Source organism: Numida meleagris, chromosome 6 (genome assembly GCF_002078875.1).
Source record: "Numida meleagris isolate 19003 breed g44 Domestic line chromosome 6, NumMel1.0, whole genome shotgun sequence".
Classification (NCBI taxonomy): Eukaryota; Metazoa; Chordata; class Aves; order Galliformes; family Numididae; genus Numida; species Numida meleagris.
Window position 1 is genome coordinate 10,870,443 of NC_034414.1, and position 19,654 is coordinate 10,890,096.

The following is a 19,654-nucleotide window of genomic DNA, read 5'->3' on the forward strand; positions in this document are numbered from 1 at the left end:
AGTCACATACATGAATATTGTAATAAACCCAAAGAAAATACTACATACAGTGGAAAGACTTGGATGCTTGACATTTCATTGCAACAACCAATCTGTAGGGACCTGGGCTTTGTAGCAGAATCTATAACCCTGGATTATGAGTACACCGACTGATCTTTTCTGGATAGTGATTGAGAAAATTTAGTCAAGAAAATCTTCAAAATGGTTTTCATTTGTGCAGAGCTACAAGACACCAAAAGAATACCAAGGAACGGGATACGTTTGCTGTGCTGAGAGACTACTGATAAAGCAACCTCTGATGTAAATTTGCAGAGTCCCTCTGCTGCTGCTGAATATGCATCCTCTTTGGAGGTGCTGGCTCTGCCACTGCTCATGGTGGCTGACACTGAGCGAAGTGGCCTGTTGGAATTTAGTTGCTACCCGTGCATTTCAGACCAAACTGAAAATTGGGCATTCTCATAGGATGCCAGGAATTACAATTTCACACTACCCTGGTATTAGAAGTTGAACTTAAATGGCGGATTTTTAAGATGGTTTAATTTAAGTCCCAAGGAAAAAGAAAAACAAACACTTTTAAAAGGCAGTGTTTCATGCTTGTTAGAAACAGCTATATCAAGAAGCAATAGAAAACAGTCTTTCAAATTAAAACAAAATTTTACTTTCAGTATTTTAACACTGATTTATTGTTTCCCCCTTGCTAAATGCTTGAGATCTTGAAGCTTCATCTTATCCGTGTAAGTTTCACTTCTTTACTGGAGTCCAGTCTTGGCAGTGACAGAAAATATAATGTTTCTACTCTTTTGATTTACTTTGATGCAAATGAATCCCTAACTTTGTTTTTTTTCTTCCTTACTAAGAGGAATAGTGCCATGCTTTGTTATTTTTTTTTCTATTGTGAATTAAGGGCAGGAGAGTTATTAAAAAATTAAGAAACTGCCTTGCATAAACCACAGTAGAGCAACATCTTCAGAATTTTACTGATTAAGAGGCACAGGGGAGGCAATTGTACTGTGTAGCGTGCAACTGCCAAGCTGCCCTCTGCCCAGAGGGGAATACTTCTTAAAGGTGCAGTAGGAGCAGCAGTCCTATCTGATACCTGGTATGGCAGCAGAAACTACTTCCCACAGAGATAGACTCCAGTTTGAAACATGACTACAGACAGGAGGCAACAATGCTTACAAAAAAGCAAACAAGCAAAACGGGTAAGGAAGTGTAGAGGGTAGAAAAGCAACTTCAGCAGTATATCAGAAGTAGCACGCTGAAGAAGTCCTTCAGAATGAGCAGCTGGGCAGCAACCATAACTAGGTGGGGGAGCTGCAGCTGATGCCAATTAATAGTAGTGGTGTCAGCTGCAAAACAGAGCAGAGACCAGAAGTTTGGTGGAGAGCAGGTTCCACACCTGAATTGGCTGGAGGAAGGCGGCAGAGGAACAGTTTAACTTTTTAAGCTTACAGTAAGAACAGGAAAGAAAGGCAGGAGGTGTGAAGGTATTGTAAATAGGCTTCTGTAGAAAGGAAAAGTGTGAGGTGGTTGAAGGTAGTTGAGAAAAGAACAAAGCTGAAAGAAAGGAAGCTTTGCTATGATGGAGTACATATATTTGCTGCTTCTTCAACTGACAGAATTACTAGCTGAGGCAGTAAAAGCTGTTGTGTGAGATATGTAAAGGAGTATATTAAGGAGAGCCTTACTTCCAACTGCAGGACACTGGGAACAGTATTGGAGTGACCAGGTAACTTTTTCTAGATTGTTGGTTTTTGTTAGTTGGTTGTGGCTGTACTCTCAGAGAGTATCCCCCCCCACCCTGCTTTGAATTGGCAAACCACTGTTGAGCTGAAACTAAAACTATGTCTATGCTTGCAAGTCAGCAACGGTAGAGCTCTAAAACTGTAACACCACTGAAATGCCCCCAGCATGGGCACAGCTGTACTGGCAAAACTAATTCCCAAGAGAGAAATTAGCTATGCTGGCAAAAGCTTCATTTTGCCAGTAAAACCACATCTATGCTAGGGCCACTTGCCAGCACAGCTGTGTTGTTTGCAAATCCCATGTCCTCGCACCCCTGACTTTCTGCTAGCAAAAGTTTAGTATGAAATTTTCCTCAGAAAGTAAATAATAGGGAGATTCGCTTGTATTTATTCAAAGCTACTTGTTTTAATATAGAAAGTAAGGCAAAATCTACATAATGTTATGGCTCATTCAGTCTCTAAATAGAGCTTTTCTTACTTGCGTTTCTTACACATTGATTTTTATTTTGTGTTAAGCACTTTAATACCAAGTTATCAAAAATGCAATCTAGTAACCTGAGACACATTACAACTTCAATACAGCACTGCCTCATTCTGTGCTAAACCACAGTTCTTTGATAAGAACCATGATAAAGAGCTGCATTGTACAAAACACAGTACAGCCAGCTGCAAATATTCCAGGGCTATCCAGTAGTAAATAGCATGAAATATAGAATGTGTGGAGGCTAATGCTCTCATTCATTCCTGGATGTATTTTTTTAAAACTAGAAATTAGTTAAAGAAAAGCATGTAAAATCTGCCTACCATCAGCTGAAGGCATCAAGAAAGCTGAGCAATTTCATCATTTATCTGCAAAACAGGAACACAGTGCAAATATAGATGTACATTCAGAGCTCCTGAACTAGATTTGAGAGTGAACCAAAGCTCTAGATTCTTTCTTTTCCATTATGCTTTGAGTTGGGCCTTGCTTTACTGGGTCAAATAATATTGAATTTACTTCCCTGAATGAGAAAGATTCATGCTCTTACTGTCGTGGAGGTGTTGGTTTGGTTTAAAAAAAAAAATAATCTTTAAAAGATGTGTATGCATACAGAAAATGAAGATGTTGGCTATTTGCAAGAGACCTGTGTACTGAATGAGGTTGGTGTATGGCATGTCTCTACCCAGCTTGTTTGTTGATGAATGTGATGTGCATTCACTTTGCATGGAAATATGGCTGATGTGAGAGGCTTTGGAGAAAAACAGATAAACAAATGCGGTTACGTCAGGAAACCAGGCTTACTAGTCCATTTGCACGTCTATAAAGGAAGAGCACTTTTGGTGATCCTCTCTTAAGAGAGTGCTTCATAGGTATAATATTCTATTCTAAAATGTTACCTGTGACTAATGTGACAGTCATAAGAAAACTATCACTTGCTAGGCAAATCCTGAAATGGTGCCAGAGGCTTGCTGGCTTTGAGGCACGTTAGGAGTTATTCATAACTCAGTGTGGGTACCTACTAGCGCTGGAATGTGCAAAGTGATTTTTTGAAACCCACACAGAATCTTCAGAAGACTGTCATATTTGATGTAGGTTTTTCATGCTATAGAGTCTATGCATAAGAAATCATAGCATGCATAAGTAGTGCCAAGGCTTGAAATTCCAGTCTTTTCCCAAGGAGACTGTTCTCAATTTTTAAAATTATTTTTTTGTCTTGCTGCAGCCAGGAGATGAGAGTATGAGGTATGATGCTCATTGTGTTTTTGACGTTGTGAAAATTACACTTGTTGCTGTAGTTCTAAGTGAATATCTGTGATGTTTAACTGTGGCAGTGGCATCAAAGCATTAAAATGTTTTCTGCAAAGGCACAGCTTGTCGTAAGGAAAGTTTAGACCCAGATAGGTTTAAGAGGCTTCTGTCTTCTTTTCCTGGAGCTGTTAACACAAGCTAGGCCTGAATATGTCTCTGCTGAAAAACAGCATCTCCATTGAAGATCTGTGAAAGATATTGGTACTGCAACTGTTGCAAGGAATTTTGATGATTATTTTTTTTTCATGAACAGTGAGTAGCTAAGGAGCAGAAGGCAAAACTAGGGTTTGATCTCTTAATGAAGGATTATTATTTTTATCGTATATTCAAGTATTTGAGGCTCAAAAAATGTTGATAACCATAAAAAAAAAAAATACAAAAGTAATAGAGTGAAAGGGATTGCAAAAATTTGTGTTGGACTTTATGACCCTTGTGGGTCCCTTCCAACTCAGGTATTCTATGATTCTATGAATGTGGCCAAAGGTTTATAGTGCCTCTAGGTGAGAACCTATGCATCAGAGTATGCTGCTATACAGTGTAATGTATCATGATATTGTCATACCTGTCTGAGTTCAAGAAAGAACTTCCCTTTATTGGCTGATGACAGATCAATATCTTTTACTGAAAAAGGATGGATGAAGATCTCTGATGTGCTGTAAGCCTGGTGTAGAAATCTTGACAGAGAAAAGCTGACAAAGAGCGTGATGTCAAATGAGCCAGTGTTGCTACTGTAGAGCCTTGGACTACTTGTCAGTGAAATATATTTTTAACTAAATTCTTTGTGCTTTTCTCAAATAAAATTGAGGAAGTGACATTTATTCTGAAAAGGTTAAATTATTGAGTATGTTCTAAATCCAGAAGTTCCTTTGTTTTTTAAGTTCTAATGTCCTGAAGATGCCTGTAACATGATACTTTTCACAAGCCTCAGGTCAGTACATCTCTAGATATTTCATTCTCTGGTGATAAAATAATCTCTTAATGAAAGCCTGAGTTTGTAGGGGACCTTGTCATAGAGTACTTCCGGCCCTTGATAACATTAATTAAATTAAGAATTTATCTGCCCTGCTCACTGCAGAGATGCAACCCACATGTTTGTTGTGCTTACTGTCAGTAAAAGGAGAGGTCAAACAGCGCTTTCTTCCTGTACTGTTTTGTGTCACTGCACAAGATATGCGCCAAAGAGTTTGGGATCTTGCATTCCTGCAGCAAGGAACTTCCCTGCTCTGTGACAGAAAGATTTGCATCTTTGCTTTTTCTTTTGCTTGTGGAAAGTCCATTGAACCAGCCCACATTAGGAAGTAAATAAATAGGGTTTTGACAGTATTTTCGCATCACACAGAAAATGAGGTGGAGATCAGGATAGGAGATCAGTGGGATAAATAACTTCCTTTCTGCAAATGGGTCAGTGTGTGGCTGTAGGCATGATGGAGCAATTTGAGCTGGCATCGATGAAAGGTCAAATGCCTAGTTATCCTTTTACTTGCCTTGGTGCAGATCTGCTCTTTCTTGTTGTCTCTTTTTATTGCCATTACCTAGCGTACAGCAATAGCTGATGTATGGAAGGGTTCAACTGTCTTCCCTCTCCTTTTTTTATTTTTTCAAAATAAATTATGGTTGTGAGTTATAGAAGTTGCTCAGTATCAGTTCAGGCTAAATGACAGCTTTCATGGCCTTCTGAAGTTGTTGCCTGCAATTTCTTGCCACAAGCACTGAGCTGAGCGCTCAGAGTGGCTGTGCTGTACCCATGGCATGGCTGCAACTCTTGCTCTGTGCAACTTGTTTCTGTAGATCAGGAGGGGAAAGGTGAGGGTATATCTTCTTGGGCTTTCTGCCCAGTGTGGCCAGAAGCTGTCTTTTCTGAAGTGTGGGAGCAGCCCAGGGTAGGCTGCTAGGCAGACCACTAGGCAGGCCTCAGCCTGGTCTGGCTTATTTCTGTGCCTCAGCAGAGCTGGAGAGCATTCAGCTGCCAGGCCCCTATCTGCAGCCCACTACCCCTTCAGTTTGAGTGCCAATAGAGCTGTCTTGCTCTAATGGCTGTGAAAAGGTAGGACAAGGGGAACATGCTCTGTGGATCAATTCTGAACTGCTGAGTGAATGCTTTCAAAAGATAAAGACCAGTTTTCTTCACTGTTTCCTTTTTTATGTATTGGTTTTTTTTTTCCCCTTTGTGCTGTGTCTTCCAACCTCTTCAGCTTGAAAAGCACAGATGTCATTTCCAGACCTTCAGGGTCCTGAAATCAATAAATGGGGAAGACTCTCTGCTTTGCTTATGCTCAGCACAAAAGGACAAAAGCTGCCTTTTCTGGATGTAGCAAAAGGGAGAGCATAGATGGATTTTTGTTTTGTGTGAGCTCTAGTACAGAATTGGTCTCTTGGTGAGAAGATGGAATACAAGAGGAGGAATTGTTGAATAAAAAAACAGTAGTCAGCTGCAGTCAGTGAATGATATTTTGGGTCTTCAAATCTGATGACCTGAATCTGAGGTCTGTACTGACTTCAGAGAGAGAGATGCTTGAGGACCAATGGCTAGGTGTCAGTTCTTAATTCTCCTTTTTTTTCTTTCTTTCTTTGTCTATCCTGCATGGAATAGTCCAAGTTTTTAATACATATACTCCCCATCTCCCACTGAGGAGGAGGGAGGTTTGGAAACTCCTTACGTGGGTAATAAGACCAGTGGTTAGAGAAGACAGCTAGGGTGTTTCTGACTATCTGCTCAGCATATCTCTGGTGATACAAAGCAGCAGTCAGTGGCATGCTCTCTCTCCCTTCTAGCACAGAAGGACCTAACCTGCAGGAGCAAAGGGCTTGCTGTTTGCCTTCATAAACACAGGACCACCCCACTGCTGTGATTTTTCCAGAGCTCTGGTGCAGGGTGCAGCAGACTGCAACCCAGAGGGGTGCTTGTTGCTATGTGCAATCCACATGACTGATTCGAGGTGGGTATCAGGCTAGAAGCCCTCCAGAACTTGGTAGGAATGAGAAACTCCTGGAAAGAGAATTCACTCATGTGGGAATCATCCTAAAAAGGAAGATAAAGAATTGTAGAAAATGAGGTGGATCCCTAGTGAGATAGCGTATGGTAAAGAGGAAGGTAGGCAGTACAGAGAGTGAGCAGAAAAGTAGTGCATGGGAAGTGATAAATGTGAAAAAAGAACAACGACAAAAAAAAGCAACTTGCTTGGTTGTAATGGGCTGTGAAATTCAGAAGGGGAAGAAAAGGAAAGCTAGTTTCAAAATGCAAACTTCACATTTGATTAATCAGGTAGAGCTGGCAGATGAATTCATTTCTCACAAGTAACCAGCTCACAGGTTGAACTGCAGCTCATCCCTTGTCTCAGCTGGTGAGAGTTACACCCCTTTACAAAATAGACATGTATTGCATGTAGTAACCTGTAAAATAAGAACATCCTTAAATAGGATGCAGGGAAAGGATTTGGCTCCGCAAGAGTATTCTCCTTTAATGAAAGTTTTGTACTAGTCTTTCCAAAAGAGATGGAGGGAGGCCTTGGAGCAATTGCATAATTTTAAATATTAAGGGTGTAAATTTGATAAAGCCTCAAACCATGCAGAAGGCTTAATTTTTCCACATTTACAAATGGATTGTGCATTGGCTTATGAAGTTCAATTTTGTTTCTGATTTCCTAAAATTGAGTTTACTTTCTGATATGTCTTTTGACTTCCTACCATTAAGCTTTCTGCATTATAAGCAGGAAATGCAATAAAGAGATAAAGTGAAGCATCCTGCTTCATGTGCTTCTTTGAAGCCTTGACCATGCATGAACATCCTTGTTTCTTTGCAATGATTTTTCAGTGGTTACTTAGAGAGAAAGATGTGTAATCATTCACTGGTAATTTTAACTGAGAGAATTTCTCAAGATGAGAGATGGTGTGAGTCTGACACTTACGGCAGAAATTTGTTCACAAACCTCAGCATTGGGCCAGAATTGCTACTTAGATGTAAGAATTGCTGGTATGTAGCATGCTGGAGGAAATAAATTGTGTGTATAATATAGTGTACTTTCTTTGACAGTTGCCAGAATTGGAGATAACATTCCTACTTCTGCAACTCAACTGTGGTAGGAAATGTCCTGCAAAACCACTCTGAAAACTGACTTATCTATAAACAGCACTAATAGCTCCACAATATTTTTCTATGTCAGTGACTGTAATTGTTCTTCCTGACACAAAAGTGGTGTCTGTTTATGCTTATGTTGAGCTATTTGATAGCTCAGTTACTAGTAACAATTGTGAGTTTTATGTGTACGCACATTCAATTGAATGCTTGCATAAATTACTTGCATAATTTTACAAAATGGAATTGAATATTTTTTTTTCTCAAGTAGGTCATTGTTAACTGGAGTTTACCAGTAATTGCTAAGAAAATTGTTCAATTGCTGTTGAGTTGTTAGTTTAATAGTTATTGCTAAGAAACTGTTAAACACATCATGTAGACAGGAAGGAAAGAAGAGATGAGGAAGAAATTGAACAAAAGAAGTGGACTATATAGGCAAAGGGAGGTGCAAGTTGTTGAACTCTGAAAACTCAAGAACAAATGGTACGAAGTGATCTTGAGTAGTTCTAGGTTGAAAATTAGATTTAACTATCAGAGCAGTGAGAGACTACAATTGCCCTCCATGAGCTCTATGGACAAAAGTTAACGTCTCCAAAATGGAGGCCTACCAGCTTGAGACAGGCCTGATATGAGATGTGCAACGGTGAGGCCAGAAGCTCATAGTCCAGCTAGTGTTCTCAAATTCTGTTTCTGCAGGAGTATTGTGTGTACAGTTATGCAGTGTATAGTTTGGAAATGAATGTAAAGTTACCATTAGATTAAATGCTATTAAACCTTAACATTGTGTATGCATAGTAGACAGTTAAGCCAGACTATACGTTGCATAAAACCAACTAGAAAAAATATACCAACCACCCCCCAAAAACCAACCCCAAACATCCCCTGGCATGTTTATTTTCAAAAATATGCTATAAATAATAAATGTCACAGTAATCACTATGAGGCTAGAGCTCATCTTGCATTCAGAAAGTAGGAATCTCCTTTACTAAGTACTTCTGTTTTTTTCTTATCAGCAGTTATTATTTTATATGCAGTCACATTATAACACTAGACAGTAAAAGTAGTAGTTAAGCAGATGTGATTTATTTTTATAAAACCTTTTCATGTGAGACCCAGTCCTCACCTCTATTGAAAGCAGACAAAGTGATACAGGCAGAATTTGCGTTAAGGTTATTACAGTTCAGCCTAGAAAGTTGCTAGCACTCCATTTTTAGTCTTTGTGTAGATCCACACATTAAAATTATACTTTTTTTAATAACAGAAGAGAGTTTGCTCACGAGCTTATTGATTCATAAATCTGTGTGATCTTACCAGTATATTATGCACTGTAAATCAGGAAACTCATGAAAAATAAAAAGTAATGTTATCATATTAGAGAAGTTTGCTCTCTTTGGCAATACATGTATAATGCCAGTTCCAATAATCGACTAGACTTTTCCCTGTACTTTCAGAAGCCTGCAGGCTAAATGGAAGTGAATGCCGTGGGCGTTATGGTCTTGATTATATGGTGTATCCATTTTCATATCCTGGATGTCTGACCATAGCCTCTGGGCATCTGTAACAGAGGAGCAGGTCTACTAACTCATGCATTTGTTACTTGTATGTGTAGCTGCACATTATAATGGTTCAGAGCGCTTCTGCTGTTAAAATTGCTCTAAGAACTATTTTGAGTAAGTTGCCCTGAATGGTTAATTGTGTTCTGGCTATTAGGTTTCACAGGTACAGTTCGTCATTAGATCCCAGCTATTCTTTCCTGGGGTTGCCGTGCTTTCTGAGCTCTATTTTCATCCCTTTTTTTTGTGTCTGTTCTAATAATCAGAGTCCCCATGGGCACCAGGAAGCTTCCAGTAGCTTAAGTCACTAGGAACAATGTTTCAGTGTTAAATTTGTACAAGAAGTATGTGGGATATCATGCAGTAAACAACAAAAGGGTAAGAGAGGAGGAAGAGGTACACAATTTGTATTTTACTGTATCAGTTTTATGCAAAATGATGTCTTGATTTTCATTCTAAAGTCAATTTTTTATTGCTGTAGGGAGGAGAAGAAAAAAAGTAAAACTAAAAATGTTTTTCCAGTTCAGTGCACTTGTTCCTGTTTTTGTATTTTAGACATTTCAATTTACCCACATAAAAATATATTCATCCAAGTGCAAGAAGAGATGTTTTACTATGACTTTGCTGGAACTAGTAATTGATGTTGCTTCTTGGGGCGAACCAGATGGGTCTCAAACTCAGAATAAGCAAGCTGAGCTGTCATTGTGAAGATGGAAAAGCAAGCCATTGCAGAATATTATTCCTGTCTTCTGCTTCTTGTCACTGAAATAGTTCTAGCCCAGCTATTGACAGTCTCTCCAATATACGTATAGCAAACTCTTCTTTTGTGTCATGACTAGCTGAAGTTTTTGTTGAAGGTCCTGTTCTCAAAAGTCAGTGCCTTGATTCTGTACAAAAGTATATTTAAACAACTCTCTTTTTTTTTTTAAGAGCCCATTCCAATCCTTGACCACCCTCTCCCTGTAAAAATTCTTCCTGATATCCAATCTAAAACTTCCATGATGCATCTTGAGACTGTTTCCTCACATCCTGTCACTTGTCCTCTGAGCAAAGAGACTTGGGCTATTTGACCTGCCTGGCTTTCTTTATCTGGTTTGGTGTGCTGTCCTTCTGCCCAGAAGCAGGATATGTTATATCCATTTGCGCATATTGAAGGTGCAGTTCTCTTTCCTTCTGGCTGTTTGTTCAGTAACTTCCTCCACTTCTCAGTGGTAGTGTTGCATTGTGTGTGCATCCACTGGTGACTTGATTCCTTTTAAAAAGACTGTCACCCTGAAATCTTGGCTCTTGACAGTCCTGGTGGCTATCATGCCACTCGCCTAGCCAGTTCAAGTAGAGAACCTGAATGCTTCAAAGAATGGGGCGTGAAGCATGCTTCTCTAGCCCTGGAGAAAATGATTAGCTGGTGATTCTCTGACATATCTTCCTGGTTTTGCTGCAAAAACGTGAAGATTTGAGATTCTTGGAAAATCATGGAAGACTGAGAATATGCTAATAAGACTAAGAGTAAGGGTGAGAGATGTAAACGCCCTATGAGAGTTCTGTGGCAGTATTTAAGATCTTCTACATGTGTATGGGAGAAGTTATGCTGGAGACAACATATACAAAGAAAAGACAGTCTTTGCATTGGAGGGTTCATGGTTTCTAAAGATAGGAAAAAAAAAAATCAGTACTTATCCCACTTTGCAGAAAAAAAAAAAGCAGGAAAGAGACAAACTGTAGCTTGAGGTTGCCCAGGAAGCATATGATAAAGCAGAAAACAGGGCTTGAAGCTTTTGTGTCTGAGTCAGCATTCTAAGCAAGGACCAGCTTTCAAGAGGCACACGTCCTAAATGCTCTGATATTAATAATGATTAACGTAATGGCTTGTAGCCTTATTTCAATATTACAGCATAGGGCTCACTCTCTTTATGTAAAAATGACCTGGATTTCTATCAGCTGTAGTAAAACACTGTTGCAGTGAAGGGCTTGTGAAGAGGGGGAGGGAGTATGACTCTAAAAATAAGAAATATGTACAGTACATAATCCTAACAATGTTATCTGAAAGACAGCAAAAATAGACTCAATTAGATATTGTCAGAGCTTTTTTCTCCGTGCAGCTGCCTAACTAAATATGACAATTTTTCAACAATATAAAAGTTCCAACACAATGCATGATACATTGTACTGAATTCATTAACGCTTTGCTACCTTAAACATCATTGTAAAGAGGGAAAATAATGTAAGGGAAGCTTGTCATTTTTTGTTGTTGCTCCTTTTGTTTCTGTGACATGTTTGGAATTGCGTGCCTGTGAGAGTTTTGTGATCTAAATTTAATGATCCTAAAAGGGATTTAGTAAGATATTGTTCTTTTCTCCTGCAGACATCCCTAGGCTGAGTGCTACATGAAAAGTGTGACTCAATTATACAAAAAAAAAAAAGTAATTTATCTTTAAAAACATAGAGCTTTTTCATGCTCTATCCCCACGAGGATATGGCATTAGTGTAGAGCTTTGCTGCCTCTGCTTTGCAATAGTGTAATTCCTATAGAATGAGAATTTGCATATTTGGTACAGAAATCTATGTGCATGTAAGTACCTCCTCCCATGTTCTTGAATGAACATATCACGGTAGTTAATACGTTTGGCTTTGATTTGGCATAGAATTTATAGTTCTCTGCTTACCTGCAACAATGTCACTTTATAGGATTAATACAATGTACAAGGACACTTTGCTGGCTTATGTTCAACCTGGTGTTCACCAGAACATCAGGCAATGCCCTCCACACCATTCCTCCCCAAAACAACAACAACAGGAAAAAAAAAAACAAAAACTGTAGGAGCAACCCAAACACAGAAAGCCCTGCTTTGTATGTACTCTGGAATGATTCTGGAAGATATGACCTGCTCTGGCACCTAGACTGGCCTTGAGGAAGGACCAAAGAAGGATTTGATGTGTTTTTTTTTTTTTTTTAAAAAGATAGGGCTGAAGACTGGAAAAACATATTGGTTATTGGAAAGTGAAATTATACATCTTTTATTTCCTCTTTTGTCTCAATTTAGGGCATCATGTACTTCTGGTAAATTATCTGGAAGTATTGCATTCATGTTTTGGCAACGTGTGACCGGGTCTCTTCTGCTGCACCCTTTTCCTTTAGCCCTTGGAATCAGGAATTGATCTATCCTGTGTGCATGAAAGCTGAGTGCAGTGTTCTGTGATTAGTTAAAGAAGATATGCTAGGGGGCAGTAATTACTTTGGGTGAGGCTAGACTATAGTCCTCTTTGTTCCTAACAAGGAATTCACAGCTGTGTAATCTGCTTTTCCTGTTGCTGTCTTCTATGGCACCCATCAGATGTCATTCACTGCTTCCCAGGTCTCTGAAGGTCCAGGCGGGAAATAATAGAAATGTAGGAGATCAGCTCAACATGGAATTTGTGTTAGTGTGTGTATGTGTACACACACGTAGGATCTTGTATGTAGAAGGTATTTTCTCTGCTTCTCTTTTATAAAGTGGCCTGTAGAATACTGCTTCCTCTTTCACGTGCTACTTGCACCTTGTATGAAGGGAATAGAGGAAGACTAATAAAAATGACAGAGGAATGAATTTCCGTGGGAATCTAGTATTAAGAGTATTTACACTGAAGTGCTGATAAAATGCTGAACCTGATGAAGTCCTACTTTTCCCTCTTTAAAGACATTCCTCTCTATATAAAATTATAAAGTTATTTGTTAACTGCATATTAAAACTGAGAAAGAGACATTGGAGCAAAAGCACTTCAAAACTGTAAATTGCTGCTATGTAATTTTCACCAGTTATAAAGGTTTCTCCTTTAGTTATGGAATCCCAAATTAAAGAAGTTTCTACCTGGTAAGATCTTGTTACTGGTCAAGCACTGAGGACATCAAGCCAACTGAAGAGAGAGTAGCTTACGCAATTTTTGTCAGAATATTCTTTGTTAAATTACATCTTTTGAGATGAAAGAACAAGATATTTATTAGGGAAACATTTAACGACAGATAAAATCATTGTTGCACTTGTACTTAGTGTACGTGAACTTCAAGAAGAATCTAGCCAACCGAAAAATCCCAAATAACTTCATGGAAGCTTTGCAGTGTTTTCAGTTGAATTTTTCAGCCCATACGGGTTTTTCCAGTTGTATTTATGGTCTGACAGGCACCGGTACAGATTGCTTTGTGTTTCTGCATCTGATTTTGTCAGTTTCATGGAATCATTGAGATTGGAATAGACTTCTAAGATCTTCTGGTCCAGCCATCTAGGTTCTAAGAGCATTGCTGGAGTGGATGTCTCTTCCCCCATTGCTCTGGGACCATAGCATACCACTAAAACCTGCTTACATCCACTGAGTATCTTGTCTGGTGTGGCCACCTGTCTTTGGTAGCACTACTGGTAATTCTTTGGTAATGCTGAGGTGCACGCTAGTAGGGTTTGTGACAGCAATCTTCAGAGTGTAAACTAGCAGTGCAACTGAAAGTACCTGCTGCTAATTTATGTAAATTAAGTGTAGCCACTTCTAGTTCGGGATTATGCTGTTTATTAATTCTTTATTTAAGGATAGAAAGCCTGATATCATAAAGGTCAGCAGAAATAAATAATCAGATTTGTTTACTTTATGAATTTTACTTTATGATCCAGTGGGAGCAAGGGGGCATGGGGCCACGTTTTTCTAAATCCTGCTAAGGTTACGTAAGGCTCTCTCTTCTGCTTTTCATAGCATTGCTATGGGCTTCTAAACAGCTGAAGGATTTCTGTTCCAGTGGGGTTTGGCTTTGGGTGGTGAATCGGTCCCTCATCTTAGTTACAAAAGTGTCCTTTTTTTAGAGCTCTTCAAGATCCTTTCAGATGAAAGATGCTAATAAATGTAAGATAATGGGTACATGCAAGATTGTCGTCATTAATAAATATTGATGGAAAAAAAAGGGGGGAAAAAAAAGCCCTCTGTGAACGATGTAAAATAACACCAATGAGTATTTAATCTGCTTTTTTAATTGAATTTTCAGCTTAAAGAGGGGAACTTTTCTTCTTGTTTGAAAATTGAAATAGAAAAATGAATATTGAAATGTATTGGCTTGGGATTTTCAACGCAGTTTAAATAACTAATTAAGAAAAAGTTGCAGGGAGGAAAAACATTAAAATATGCAATAATTTATTTTTAATAAGTGTAAAACAGATTATTTTAATTACCACATTTTTAAAAATACAGGGTGAATAAAATGTCTTAAATTGTCATTCATAGAGATTTGGAATTGAAGTGTAGAGATTAAAGCTTTTTATCAGTAGATACAGACAAAAGACTTAATGAATAACGAACACAGAAATTAGCTGAAATGACAGAACCCCCTGTGCTACATACTTAATTCTTCTTTTCCCATGCTTATTGGCTTTTCTCATTACTTTGGTGTTGCTTCTTAGAATAAGCTGTTAGACAGGTGAGGTTTTGTGGTATCTTCTATATTAGGATTTCCTTTTTGTGAAGCTTTAAAACCGCTTTTAAATACACCTCATGGCATTTAGAATAACAGCTACCTGGGGCAGTACACCAGCTTGAAGGTAAATTCTGGTTCATGCAACTTTTTTTACACTTGATTTCCAGTCAGCCAGGTTTCCACTGTAATCTTTGTAAGCAATGTTGCCAAAATCACCTAACGCCAGTCAAGCTTTGGCAAAGGCCGTGCATCCTGGCTGGAGTTAAATTTTTATATTGCTACATAAATTTTGGATCCGAGTGCTCCCAACTTGATCCTGCAACTTTTCCAGGGGGTTTTGAGGAGCCATCCTGCTGTCAGTTAGTCTATGTACTCAGTTGTCTGAACCACAGTGGCTCTTGGAGAGCTGTGCAGCATAGTGAGTATTTCTCCCCTTTGGTGTAACAAACGCAATGCAGAAATAGAGTACAACTGAGCAATACTTCCTGTGTTATGTTGAATGAAGGGGATAGCTTTCTTCTTCTGTATAAGCATGTGCTTTTTGATGCGTTGCTCAAAAATAAGAATGCATGTCATTTAGATATTCACTTCATGTTTATCCAAAAGCAGAATCTGACCCCAAAGTGCTGTATTTGTCCTCGTTGTTAAAGGCTGTATGCTCACTGCATAAATGAATAATTGTCCTTTAGAGACCTGTGCTTTAGTTCAGTGTGTTAGGACTGCTGAGCCAACAAGCACAGAAAGAGCTGTACTTTGGCATCATCCCAGAAAGTTAGAGGTCGTGAGCCAGAAACCCCAGGAAAGCCTTTCGGCTTTCCCGTCAGCCCAGTGTGCTGGAGTTCAGAGCTGGTGATCTCACCTGGAACTACAGAGCAAGAGGACACAGAGCTGGCAGAGTGGGGGCAGCTGTTTCCAGAGGAAGATGTTTAAAAGAGCTTGAAGTCTTCCAACCAGCAGGCAAGTTGTCCCACTACGAAGCAGGAAAATAAGTCATCGTTTGCCTCTAGCTTTCATGAGAAATATTTGTTCTCCGCTTAGCTTGTTCTCTCTGATGCATCTGATTTTCCTGATTCTCTAAGGAGGAAACATTACACTGAGAAACCTCTGTCTGTGATAGAGAATAGTTCTGTTGGTCTCCCTCTCGTTTTAGTACTTCAGATCTCATTCAACGTGGGGCAAAAAGATCTGTGGGGTTACTGGCAGTTTTTCTAGTTCATAAGGAAACATTAAGGATGGGAGAATTTGGCCCAGAGGTAGCTGAAAGCATTCAGGCTCTGCCAGGATTTAATTCCTTGTGAACTCTGAACTGGAATGGATACAACATACGTGCTACTGTTTCTCCATAATTTAGCATCCCCTTTTCCTGGCTTTTATTTTTTTTATTTTTCCATTGGTTTCTGTTAAACCCTGCTGAATGTTTTACCCTTTATAACTCAGATCTCTGCAAGGGAGAGACTCGCGCTATTTTTTACAAGCCTCTTAAGATTCCAGCTAAAAGGTACTGGAGATTTGCCTTCACTTGCGATAGTAATGTTGCTGTTTCTGGATCCAAGGGCCTCCAGTTCAAATCCCCCCAGTAGATTTAGATTCCTCACAAAGTAAAAAGGCACTCCTCAGATTAAAGAAGCTGACTGAATGCTGCTGTGTAGACCACTAATGTGCTACAAGGGTACTCAGTTCTTTAGCAGGGATTGCGGTGTGCTGCTAGGGGACTTCTCAGGCACTGTTACTTAGAAAATACGTGGTACTACACCAGCTCTGGGACTTGTAGATTTGCATTCACTCTGCGGCTTCATTAACAATTTTAACTGGGACATATTTAGACTACTCAAGCCGTTTCTATAGGGTTGATTTTTGTGTGTTGTCCTCAGAAAACAGCTTATCCTTGTGAAAACAACATAAATTCTACTATTTTAACAGCAAAGCTTGCAGCAATAAATAATTTTCTTCCCAAGGCATAGAATTTCTGACAAATATTTCCGTCAGAGTTAAAAATCCACTGTCACGCGAACAGATTCTGTCTCTTCCATTCTCTCGGTGAATTCTGTGAACCTCTGTCGTTAGCATGGCTATTGCCTAGAGAAAAAAGTAAGGGGAGGAATGATGTCTTAGTGGGTGAGACACGAGATGCTTCAGACTTATCACCCGATCCAGGAAAAATTAATAAATCCCTGTGTACCTTCATCCTATTTATAAAGTGCATACAGTGGTATCTCTTCACCTCTGGAGTGTTTTGCATGCCTTAATTTGTTGAAGGATTTTGAATCTCTCCTATGGAAGCTTTTTCAGAAATGAAAGTGCTACTCTCATGACTGCAGGTGTCCTGTGTTGTAAAATCTGATGCAGAATCCACTCCTTATATGGATCTGTTCTTAAAAAAAATCTGTGAATTTGTTTTTGGTGTTGAACTACTGGAGGAAAAAAAAATAAAATTGTGTAAATATTTCCTTTCCTAACACTCAAACGTCCAGGGCAATCTCTTTCAAAATTGGCTATTGATTCTGAAACCTAAAGTTTACAGGTTTTGTCAAAGTAACAATTGTACATCACTTTACCTGCAGTGGGCTGTCTTGAACTTTCTTCAGTGTGAAATTCACATGTTGCTACGGACTCTTTTTTTGACACCAGCTTGTAGGGATGGTGCCATGTCTTGTCACCAGTAACGATACAATTCCTTATTCTGAATGCATTGAGACTAATATACAGCTCTGTACACAGTTTCCCTGATCATAATCTGCCAATTTGTGCAGGCAAGCTGATTGGATGGCAATCCACAGCATGGCTTGTCTTTCATGTTGCTGTTGCCACTGCTGAAACGCACCACTCACCATGTTACTGTGCTAACATCCACCTTTTTTTGTCTCCATAAACGTTCAGTAAGCATCGTGAATGTCAGTGCATGCAGATGCCTCCTCATGGAGGAATTCAGTGACACACCTTTGTTTCATATGCCCTTCCATGTCAGACACCATTTTGTCAGACTACTGCTCAGTTGCCATCTGTTGTATAGCAATAAAATGTAATGGAATTTTGGTGAAAAGATTCAGCTCCTGCTGCCATACCACCAACACCTGCCTCTGACATCAGGGGGCCAAAGTAATAAAACAGGAGGCATTACTTTTGGAGTAGTTCTCGGACACTGAAAAGATGCAGCTTATCTGCAATGAAATAAAGTAGCTCAGAATTTTTAATTGATGATGACATTTAAGACTAAATCACTCCTATGAAAACACTGTTCTTTCCAAACACTGTTCTTTCCATGTTTCTGTGTGATACAGTTGGTGGTGTATGTTTGTACCACTTGCAATCCATTAGGCCCCAATTTTTAGATATTCAGTACGTTGTTCGGTTCCATGCAAAGCCTGTAGTAAGCAATCTGTGAAACAGAGAATATGCCTCACCAATCCATCCTTATTTAAACTGCTTTTGTGCGCACTTGAAGAACAACAACAGAAAAAAAGGCCAATCCAAATGCTGTTTCCTTTCTAGTGCTGCGTTCAGTGAATAGCAAGAAATGATTATGGCACTTGATAAAGATGATCAGCCTTCACAAGGAAAGCAACAAAGAGGAGACAGTGTGCCGAAGAGTAAGACAGTTTAGAGTTGAATAGTGATGAAAAATAGGTTGCAATACCAACTTGCTTTTCATCAGCTTTTCAGAGAAAAAGAAACAAAGTTGTTTCCAAGGATTCTTCAATGAGTACTTCAGGCTTCCCAACGTTGACTATGCATTTTTTGGTAATTCTGCATGCTCTAATTTTAATTTGTAGTCACGCAGGCTGAGATTGGAGAGTGCTCTGGTAGAAAATGGCTCTCATCGAACAAGATAGTCACAACTTAATCACCAGACTTTGCTTCTTTGTTGGGAGTGGCCAGCTTTCCTGTCCCTGCAGATCGTAATTTCTGTTATTCTGACTGGGGGACAGAGGAACCACTGGAATTTGAGGAGTGTATGTGTTTATTTTAATTATCCGTAGTGTGTGTCATGGACTAAATAAGGTTTGAGTAACACTTGCAGTAGCTAAGAAATCGGGAAAGGCTTTACTTCCTCTCCTGCTTTGAATCCAGTTATTTGTCTTTCTCTAGTTTTTGGAAGTGAATTGACTTTGTCCTCTACTCTGTAGTTATGCCCTGTAAGTGAGGTTGTGCTCACAGAAAGCTTAACAATACTTCTTACCTCGTTGGAAACTTTTCATAAGAAACATGGTCATTTAATGCTGTTTTATAAAATGAATAAATATGGTATGCACTAACGAACTACATTGATTTGCTATGGATTTTGGACAGCACAAAACAATTTGCATGAATCATACTTGTTGAGCCAATTTCAAACCACATATCTCATCAGAGAATACCTGTTTATTATTCTTGACAAAACACCCACTGGTTGTTTTCTTTTCTGTGTTTAAGTGTTTTTTTTCTTCGTGCACCAGGAGCTGCCATCTGCATTTCTAATGGCTGCCATTGGGTGGTGCCAGGCAATCAGTATATACAGTGTGAAACAATGGTTTCTTTTTGTACGTATCAAAAATCAAACGAGCTTTAAGATCTGATCGCAAATAATTTACAGAGCAAATAAACTAAGCAGTCAGTGCAAAGAGTTAATCTGATGCTTTTTTGTATTTACCATAGAGGAAGGGTCTGTCCGATATGTGCTTTTTTTATGTGCACATATATATATATATTTGTGTACTGACGTGTGTGTGTAAAGTTTGACCTGAAATATGTTTTTGCCCTAAGGATACTGATCCCTTGTTTATGATCGTATTGCACTAATGTGGCTTAATTAATTGCCCTCTTAACATCTCTGCTAATGCTCAGACTTTTGTTATTTGTGTATTTATTACAAACCTGCATAATGTTAAAGCTGACTGGAGGCAGATGATGGATTTCCAACTTTTGAAAACCGGTATCTATTTAACGTATGGTTAAGGGGAACTATTTTACCAGCTAAAATCAGTTAACAATTAAGTGCCCAATGAGAGTAATGAAATATTAATATTTTAGCATAATGTTTTAAATATTTCCAACCTATCTGGTACAGAATCTATATTATATTAATGATACAGA

General features: G+C 38.9%; 1 long non-coding RNA gene across 5 annotated transcripts in view; it reads left to right on the forward strand.

Annotated features, from left to right (window-relative positions):
- The window catches only part of LOC110401034, a 363,261-nt gene continuing 344,762 nt past the window's right edge, over nt 1,156–19,654 (forward strand). For 2 of the 5 annotated variants that reach the window (XR_002440210.1, XR_002440212.1), the window contains exon 1: nt 1,156–1,729. This is a non-coding gene — a long non-coding RNA (uncharacterized LOC110401034). The remainder of the gene's footprint in view (nt 1,730–19,654) is intronic. The other 3 variants (XR_002440211.1, XR_002440213.1, XR_002440214.1) reach the window with 2 other exon arrangements.